General features: G+C 30.6%; 1 long non-coding RNA gene across 1 annotated transcript in view; it reads left to right on the forward strand.

The window, feature by feature from the left end:
* Positions 1-10000, forward strand: part of LOC137629156 (uncharacterized) — a 1187366-nt gene that overhangs the window by 645106 nt on the left and 532260 nt on the right. The window lies entirely within an intron of this gene.

The following is a 10000-nucleotide window of genomic DNA, read 5'->3' on the forward strand; positions in this document are numbered from 1 at the left end:
GTGTGTGTGTGTGTGTATATATATATATATATATATATATATATATATATATATATATATGTATATATATATATATATATGTGTGTGTGTGTGTGTAAGTACATATATAATGTAACACTGTGTGTGTGTATATATATATATATATATATATATATATATATATATATATATATATATATATATATATATATACATATATATATATATACATATACACGTGTGTGTGCGTGTTTGTGTACATATATATAATGTTGTAGTACTGTGTGTGTGTATATATATATATGTATATATATATATATATATATATATATATATATATATATATATATATGTATATATATATATATATATATATATATATATATATATATATATATTATATATGTATATATATACATACGTACATACATATGCATATAAATAATTTAGTGAAAATAATTAACTGATATTTATTTCCTTTTTCAATCAAGAGAAAAAAACTACATAATTATTTCATCTATAAAAATTAGATCCTTTATTTTTAATAGACATCAATAAATGACACAGAGAAAACTGATTGTTTTTAACAAGCATTTAATCTGCGAATGAATTATGTAATAGCGAGTTCCATTAAGCTGTTAATAAAAGCGTTTCATCCTAAAATATATCATCCCAAAACTCGTAATGCCCAGGTTCATGCAAATTCGTTTTTGCTATTTTCCGTGTTGATTGCAAATTTTTTTTTTAGTGCAGTCATCCTTTTGTAGATCTGTCCAGCTATTCATGATGGAATATAACTCCTTTAGTTATTATTATTATTATTATTATTATTATTATTATTATTATTATTATTATTAATATTATTGTTGTTACTTGCTAAGCTACAACCCTATTTGGAAAAGCAAGATGGTATAAGCCCAGGGACACCAACAGGGAAAATAGCCCAGTGGGGAAAGGAAACAAGGAAGAATAAAAATTTTTAAGAGCAGTTACAACATTAAAATAAATATTTCCTATATAAACTATAAAAACTTTAACAAAACAAGAGGAAGAGAAATTAGATAGAATAGTGAGCCCGGGTGTACCCTCAAGCAAGAGAACTCTAACCCAAGAGACAGTGGAAGACCATGGTACAGAGGCTATGGCACTATCCAAGACTAGAGAGCAATGGTTTGATTTTGTGTGTCCTTCTCCTAGAAGAGCTGCTTACCATAGCTATAGAGTCTCTTCTTCCTTTACCAAGAGGAAAGTAGCCTCTGAACAATAAGAGTGCAGTAGTTAATCCCTTTGGTGAAGAAGAATTGTTTGGTAATCTCAGTGTTGTAAGGTGTACGAGGATAGAGGGGAATCTAAAGAATAGGACAGACTATAGGGTGTATGTGTAGGCAAAGGGAAAGCGAACCGTAACCAGAGAGAAGGATCCAATATAGTACTGTCTGGCCAGTCAAAGAACCACATAACTCTCTAGCGGCAGTATCTCAACGGGTGCTAAGTAACTATAGTCCATTTCTTTTAGCGAGGCAGATTTGCACCGACTTGCAGCGGTGCCCTTTTAGCTCAGAAAAGTTTCCTGATCGCTGATTGGTTAAAATTATCTCGTCCAACCAATCAGCGACCAGGAAACTTTTCCGAGCTAAAAGGGTACCGCTGCGAGTCGGTGCAAATCTGCTCTTTGACTATAATTACATTAGTAAAGATTAAACTCCGGACAATTATATTTCTAGTTACATTTCAAAATTACAAAACTCCTTCGAAATATTATTTTCAAATGTAACAAAGTAATATTTGGCAAACGTATTCACTTTCTTCATTATGAATAAAGTCACATGCGTTAATAAGTTAATTTAGTCAAGTGCTCCGTGATAAATTGAAAGTGGCTTTGACTATATTGAAAAGCTTTAATTATAATGATCACCGTCAGCTTTTGCTTATATAATCTCAAAATTAATTAGAGTGAAGTCTTTTGATAAGGCCAGAAGTATAATGAACATCAGTGAGTTTGTCCAATTATTTTGCAATTTTCACTTATTATTATTATTATTATTATTATTATTATTATTATTATTATTATTACCTCCGCCAGGAGGTTATGTTTTCGGTTCGGTTTGTTTGTTTGTTTGTTTGTTTCTCTGTTTGTCTGTCTGTCTGTGGACAACGTAGAGGCCACATTTCTACACGGAATCACTTCAAACTTGGCCAAGTAGTTCCCCAATGTGTATGGAAGAACTGATTAAATTTTGGTCAAGGTCACCCCAAGGTCAAGGTCACAGGGGTCACTGGTGTCACTATGACATAAGTGGCCATATCAAGAGACAGAAATAAAGCACTGACTTTTGCATAAGCCAACAGGGAAGTCCTAGTCCAGGCGCAACCCATGGGTGATGTTCAAATTTATAAAGGTCAAAGGTCAAGGTCATATTGGTGCATTATATCAATGTCATATTAAGTATCAGTGGCAAATGAACAAAGATCACTTGAAGGTCAAAAGTCAAGCAGGTCACTTGAAGGTCAAGGTCACGTGAAGGTCAAGGTCACGTGAAGGTCAAGGTCACCTGAAGGTCAAGGTCACGTGAAGGTCAAGTACATTTGAAGATCAAGGTCACTTGAAGCCAAGGTCATGTGAAGGTCAAGGTCACGTGAAGGTCAAGGTCACTTGAAGGTCACGTGAAGGTCAAGGTCATGTGAAGGTCGAAGTCACATCAATTCATGATTCTAGGACATATGGCGCTCTAGGTCACCTTGGCGGAGGTATGTCCTCTACGAGGACCATGTCCGCGTTCAGGACTTGCTCACTTGTTGTTGTTGTTGTTGTTGTTTTTGTTGTTATAGCGAGTTTGTCCAAAATTTTTAAATTTTTATTTATTATTATTATTATTTTTATTATTATTATTATTATTATTATTATTATTATTATTATTATTATTATTATTATTATTATTGTTGTTCTTGTTATAGCGAGTTTCTCCAAAATTTTGCAATTTTCCTATTATTATTATTATTATTATTATTATTATTATTATTATTATTATTATTATTATTACTAATCTTATTATGATTATCATTATTATTATTATTATTATTATTATGAATTTTATTATTGTTACTAATCTTATTATTATTATTATTATTATTATTATTATTATTATTATTATTATTATTATTATTATTATTATTACCTAATGAGTTACAACCGTAGTTGGAAAAGCAAATTGCTATAAGCCCAAGGGGTCCAATAGAAAAAACAACACAGTGAAGAAAGGAAATAAGGAAGTAAATAAACTACAAGAGAAGTAATGAACAATTAAAATAAAAAAAATTTCAGAACTGCAACGACATTGAAATAGATTTTTCATATATAAACAATAAAGATAAGACTTACGTCAGTCTGTTCAACATGAAGACAGTCGTCGTAAGTTTGAACATTATGATCACCTTTTTCCTTGAGTTTTTCCTTGAGAGTCTTTGAGTATCAGGAACGCTAAACGATTTATTTAGCTATTTCAATTTTTACATCCCAAAGAGGCTTAATTAACAGTATTTTGTTCGAGAGTATTGGGAAAATTCTATCATTCATTCGGCCAAAATAATTAAATTATCGAGAGAAATTCATGTGACATATCCAGCTAAGGCATCTCCGGTTTAGGGCAAGTCTCCGCTAACTATTCTGCCTCAAAGTTTGATCTTTTGAGATATGAAGAAGAGTTACCTGTAATATTTACTACGCATATTATCTCTAATGAAGAAAGTTTTTTTTGTGTGTGTGTGTGTGTGTGTGTGTTTGGTAGAACATTCTACCTTCGATGAAAATGTTCTCTTCACATCAAAATTTTCATGGTGTGAAATTTGATGTTGTTCATATCTTTCAAGCTTAATTAGTAAACTGAACACTATAAAAACATCTTTATGATGATGTTTTTGAGCGAGTAATGCAGATAACGTTGAGGTGATTCAGAGACTCTCTCTCTCTCTCTCTCTCTCTCTCTCTCTCTCTCTCTCTCTCTCTCTCTCTCTCTCTCTCTCTCTCTTTGTCATGAAGTTCAAGATTAAAGAAGTTACTACATTTGGCGTAACATTTTGCTTTTTTATCTCATATCGAAGTTATGTGTATATATATATATATATATATATATATATATATATATATATATATATATATATATATATATATATATATATATCACAGCTAATTGGCTTTATTTTCTATATATTTGCAATTGATGGCATAAAAGAATATTGAAATTCACGATCCACATTAAAACGCGTGAAAAGTATTACAATTTTATGAGGAGTCTTGAAAAGTTTTTTGTAAGTAAATATGCCTGCAAACTAAAGAGCGAAAATAAACTTAGAAAAGTAAACATATCTGATGGCGTCATTTAAGTGACTCCTTTGGGATGTAAGTGTTGCAAGTGTCAGGCCAAGTTTGTAAAGTGTGACGGATAAGTGTCTATTGGTTGTGTATTTTTTTATGTTGATTAGAATTCCTCGATGTAATAGAATGAAAATAGCTTTATTTATTTTGTATATTATGTATTTATACTTGAGAGATTACCAGTAAGAAAAAATATATTTCTTTTTACGTCCTTAAAAATTTTGGTCTTATCAAAGTGTCAAGTACTATTTCAAGTATTATCAAACCTCAAATACGTATCTGTAAGTATTTATTATTCGACAAGTTATCATTGAATTAAATAGTGAATTAATTCTAATGTTATGTAGAATTCAGCAAATATCCAAACAAAAAATTCCGCTTCACCCAAGGGGTTACTGCACTATCGTTGTTAAGTGGCTACTTTCCTCTAGGTAAGGGTAAAAGAGACTCTTTAGTATGGTAAGATGCTCTTCGAGGAGAAGGACACTCCAAAAGTAAACCATTGTTCTCTAAACTTGGGAAGTGTCATAGACTCTGTACCATGGTTTTCCACTGTCTTTGGTTAGAGTTCTCTTGCTTGGGAGTGCACTCGGGCACATTATTCTTATTTCTCTTCCTCTTGTTTTGTTAAAGTTTTTATGATTTATATAGGAAATATTTATTTGAATGTTGTTACAGGTATTAAAATATATAATTTTTCCTGTTTTCTTTCCTCACTGGGCTATTTTCCCTGTTGGAGCCCCTGGGCTTATTGCATCCTATTTTTTCCAACTAGGGTTGTAGGTTAGCAAGTGATAATAATAATAATAATAATAATAATGATAATAATAATAATAACATTAACAACAATAAAATCTGGGAAGACGAAAAAGACGGAAGATATCAATAAAGAAATTAGAGAAAATTGCTTTTATTTCTTTTGATTAAATTTTCTGCAACGAAGCTTCAGACTTTTTTTTCCAGCAATATTTCGGCGATCTGTAAAAGTTCCTTTGATTAAGAGAAGATGTCTTCATTGGTAATTGGCTCAAAGCAAAATCTCTCTCTCTCTCTCTCTCTCTCTCTCTCTCTCTCTCTCTCTCTCTCTGAGTAGGAGGGGGTAGTGAGGGATTTGAGGGAGGCTGGAAAAGGTTGGGTGAGGGAGGGAGAAGAGGATCAGATCCCTCTTACTTTCTTGTTTTGTTCATTACTTTTTTATGACTGCAATGGAGTAATATTTGAAATATAATACATAGTTTATATATGTGTATGTATATATATATATATATATATATATATATATATATATATATATATATATATATATATATATATGTAAATATATGTGTGTATATGTGTATATATACACACACACACACACACACACACACACACACACATATATATATATATATATATATATATATATATATATATATATATATATATATATATATATATATATATATATATATATATTTCAAACTTCGGATTCCAATTCACACAGACTTTCCTTTTACTCTTCTGCCACACTTTCAATTATCGTGATTTTGCAAGTATAATACTTAATATGTTCATAGTAATGTATATATTTATGTCATGCTACGGTTTCCAAGTCAGGCAGAATTTTTTTTTACTCTTCTGCCACATTTTCCATTATCTTTGTTAATTTTTTTTTTAGATTTTTTTTTTTCAATTTAAAGAGTATATTCAATCCTTCGTTAGTCACATCTTATAAATAGCATTACTTTCCACAGCCCCAATGGCATCTCTCTAAAAGACCTTCTCACAAATGTATTTCTAATTCAGCTTACAACTTCATGTATGATTAAAAGACATCTCATAAGTTTATTCATAAGTCACCTTACAACTACATATATGATTAAAAGAAATTCTTATAATGTTAGTTTTAATTCACCTTACAATTTTATGTGATTAAAAGATATACTCAAAAATTTATTTCTAATTCACCTTATAACTTCTTGTATGATTAAAATACATTCTCATAAATTTATTCCTAAGTCACCTTACAACTACATATATGATTAAAAGAAATTCTCATAATGTTATTTTTAATTCACCTTACAACTTCATATGTGATTAAAAGACATTCTCACAAATTTATTTCTAATTCACCTTATAACTTCATGTATGATTAAAAGACATCTCATAAATTTATTCCTAAGTCACCTTACAACTACAAAAGAAATTCTCATAATGTTAGTTTTAATTCACCTTAAAACTTCAGATGTGATTAAAAGACATTCACAAATTTATTCCTAATTCGCCTTAAAACTTCATACATGATTTAAAGAAATTCTTACAAATTTATTTCTATTTCACATTACAACTTCATATATGATTAAAAGACATTCTCAAAATTTTATACCTAATTTACCTTACAACTTCATACGTGATTTAAAGACATTCTCACAAATTTATTTCTAATTCCCTTACAACTTCGTATATGATTAAAACACATTCTCCCAAATCATCCTATTCGTCTATTTCATGTTTGATTAAAATACATTCTCACAAATTTATTCCTATTTCAACTTAGAACTTCATACATGATTAAGACATTCTCAAAAAAATTTATCCTTAATTCATATTACAACTTCATTTATGATTAAAATACATTCTCACAAATTAACTCCTAATTCATCTATTTCATATTTGATTAAAATACAATCTTATAAAATACCATTAGTTTTCATAGCCCCAATGGCATCTTTCCAAAAGTTATTTTAACAAATTTATCCCTACTTTAACTTAGAACTTCATATGTGATTAAAAGACATTCTCACAAATTTATTTCTAATTCCTTACAACTTCTTATATGATTAAAAGACATTCTCAAAAATTTATTTCTGATTCCCTTACGACTTTGTATATTATTAAAAGACATTCTCACAAATTTATTTCTAATTCTTTACAACTTCTTATATTATTAAAAGGCATTCTCACAAATTTATTTCTAATTCCTTACAACTTCTTTTATGATCAAAAGACATTCTCACAAATTTATTTCTGATTTCCGTAGAGCTTCGTATATTATTAAAAGATATTCTCACAAATTTATTTATAATTCCCTTACAACTTCTTTTATGATCAAAAGACATTCTCACAAATTTATTTCTGATTTCCGTAGAGCTTCGTATATTATTAAAAGATATTCTCACAAATTTATTTATAATTCCCTTACAACTTCGTATATGATTAAAAGACGTTCTCACAAATTTATTCTTAATTCACCTTACGACTTCACACGTGATTTAAACACATTCTCACAAATTTATCTAATTTATCTTAGTACTTCGGTTGTAATTAAAAGAATTTCTCACAAGTTTATTTGAAATTCACATAACTTCATACATGATTTTTTTTTCCGTGAAATTATTTCCTTTGGATACTCGACTCTGTTTTTGGAGAGTATCCTCGCCAGGTAGCATAAAATTTCATGGAGGCGGAGGGCCCTCAAAGCTGATTGCCTTTTGGCTGCGTACAACCGATGTTTATCGTCCGCCTCAGCGGACGTCCAATCAAAAACCGAAGCGGCGGAAACGCATGAATGCATGCGTGATGAAAGCACAGTACGGAAGGTGGAAGATACGAGCAGTGCTAGAGTTGTGCGGCCCGAAAGCAGAGCCTTTTTTTTTTTTTTTTTTTTTTTTTTTTTTTTTTTTTTTTTTTTTTTTTTTTTTTTTTTTTTTTCACCACGTACGGTGATGTTCTTTATTCTTTACTAGTTTACGCAACCCGTCTAAAAAGGGTGGCTATATATTTATGTATGGAGACGCGCACACGCAGTCCCTCTCTATAATCACTGGTCCTGCATAAACAAACGAATCATTGCATAAACAAACGAAGCATTGCATAAACATGTGAATCATTGCATAAACAAACGAAGCATTGCATAAACATGTGAATCATTGCATAAACAAATGAATCATTGCATAAACAAATGAATCATTGCATAAACATGTGAATCATTGCATAAACAAATGAATCATTGCATAAACAAATGAATCATTGCATAAACAAGTGAATCATCGCATAAATAAACATTTTCACCGGGAGAGACCGTGTAGTTACACATCTGGTAACGCCCCTGAGCGTGACCAGATGTATATAGTCGTTTAGTCGTTTTGTTAATTATTAGCTATTAGGTATTAAGTATTAAGTGTTAAATATTAGGTATTAGGTATTAAGCATTAGGTATTAGGTATCAAGTATTAAGTATTGTGTTAAATATTAGGTATTAGGTATTAAGCATTATTTATTAGGTATCAAGTAATAAGTATTATGTATCGAGTATTAGGTATAAGGCAGCGGTTCCCAATTACTTTTGGTCATTACCCCACTTTTTCCAAAATCTTGGCTAGCAGCAAGCTCGTTACCCCCACACCATTTCTATCATTTTGAACATGAATGATTAAAACAAACTCTTTTCCTTTGACTGAATCTTCCTTTATTCGTCTATTATTGGGGCAAATATATCCAGAAGTACTATTATTTCTGTTGTAAATACAAAAAAAGTCTACATATAATAAAGTTGAAAATAAATGAAGAGAAATATATAATAGAAATAATGTTCATCGGGGTGAAAAAGACAAATAAATCAATAAATACTTCTGCTATAAATAAATCAAATAATTTTATGTGAATGATCACACCTTCAGTTGAAAATAAGTGGAGAAAAATATATATGTATTTGACAAAAATCTTCAGTGGTGGGAATAATAACACCAGTTTGAGATATTTTCAGTAATGCGAGGAGATAAATTTGTAAGGGAACTTCCGATATAATTTTATGGGTTCAATCTATTCCTCTCTTTTCTTCGGATGTTCATAAGAGCTGAAAAGCCAGCCTCACACATTCAAGTTGAACCAAATGGTAAAAGCATCTTGACTGGTTCTAAACTTGCCAGAGAACTCTTTGTTACAGCTAATCCAAAATGAAAATGATTTAATGGGGTTAAATTCCTCTTGTATGGGGCTGCTTGATTTTATTTCAAGTATTAATTCTGCGAGTCCACTTGGTTCATCTGGCAGATGTTCAATATCACGTGAGAATGGATTCTGAATCCAAGCATTGTTGAGTGGGTTAATTTCATAGAAATATATTTCTATCCTCAGGCGCAGTTTATCTAAATGCGCATCCATTATTCACTCCATATCACTCAAGTGTATAGAATCTGTATCTTCCAAAAACTTCCCTTGAATTAAGAAATGCAGCAATTCTGTCTGTTTTCAATTTTGAGTCCCAAATATCCAGTTTGCTACGAAATGCTTGTACTTTTTCATTCAATAAGATAACATTTTCTTCTGGTCCTTACAGTGATATATTCTGGGCATTTATATGCAAAAATATGTCTACTAAATAGCACAGAATGGACATCCATTTTATATCACTGTTTTCCTGCTGAATTGTGCCCCTCATTATCCAAAAACATTTCAATCTCAGTTTTGAGCTGAAATACTCGTTCGAGAACATTTCCTCGGATAGCCACCTGGTTGGAGCATAGTACAGACATCTAAGTTCAGAATCAATGTCCCCACATAAAGGAATAAACTGTCTTGAGTTTAAAGCACTGGACTTGATGTAATTAACTATTTCCATGACATCACACATCACCTCCTCCAAAATAGGTCGCTCAGACTTTACTG

The sequence above is a fragment of the Palaemon carinicauda genome, chromosome 37 (assembly GCF_036898095.1).
Source record: "Palaemon carinicauda isolate YSFRI2023 chromosome 37, ASM3689809v2, whole genome shotgun sequence".
NCBI classification, from domain to species: domain Eukaryota; kingdom Metazoa; phylum Arthropoda; class Malacostraca; order Decapoda; family Palaemonidae; genus Palaemon; species Palaemon carinicauda.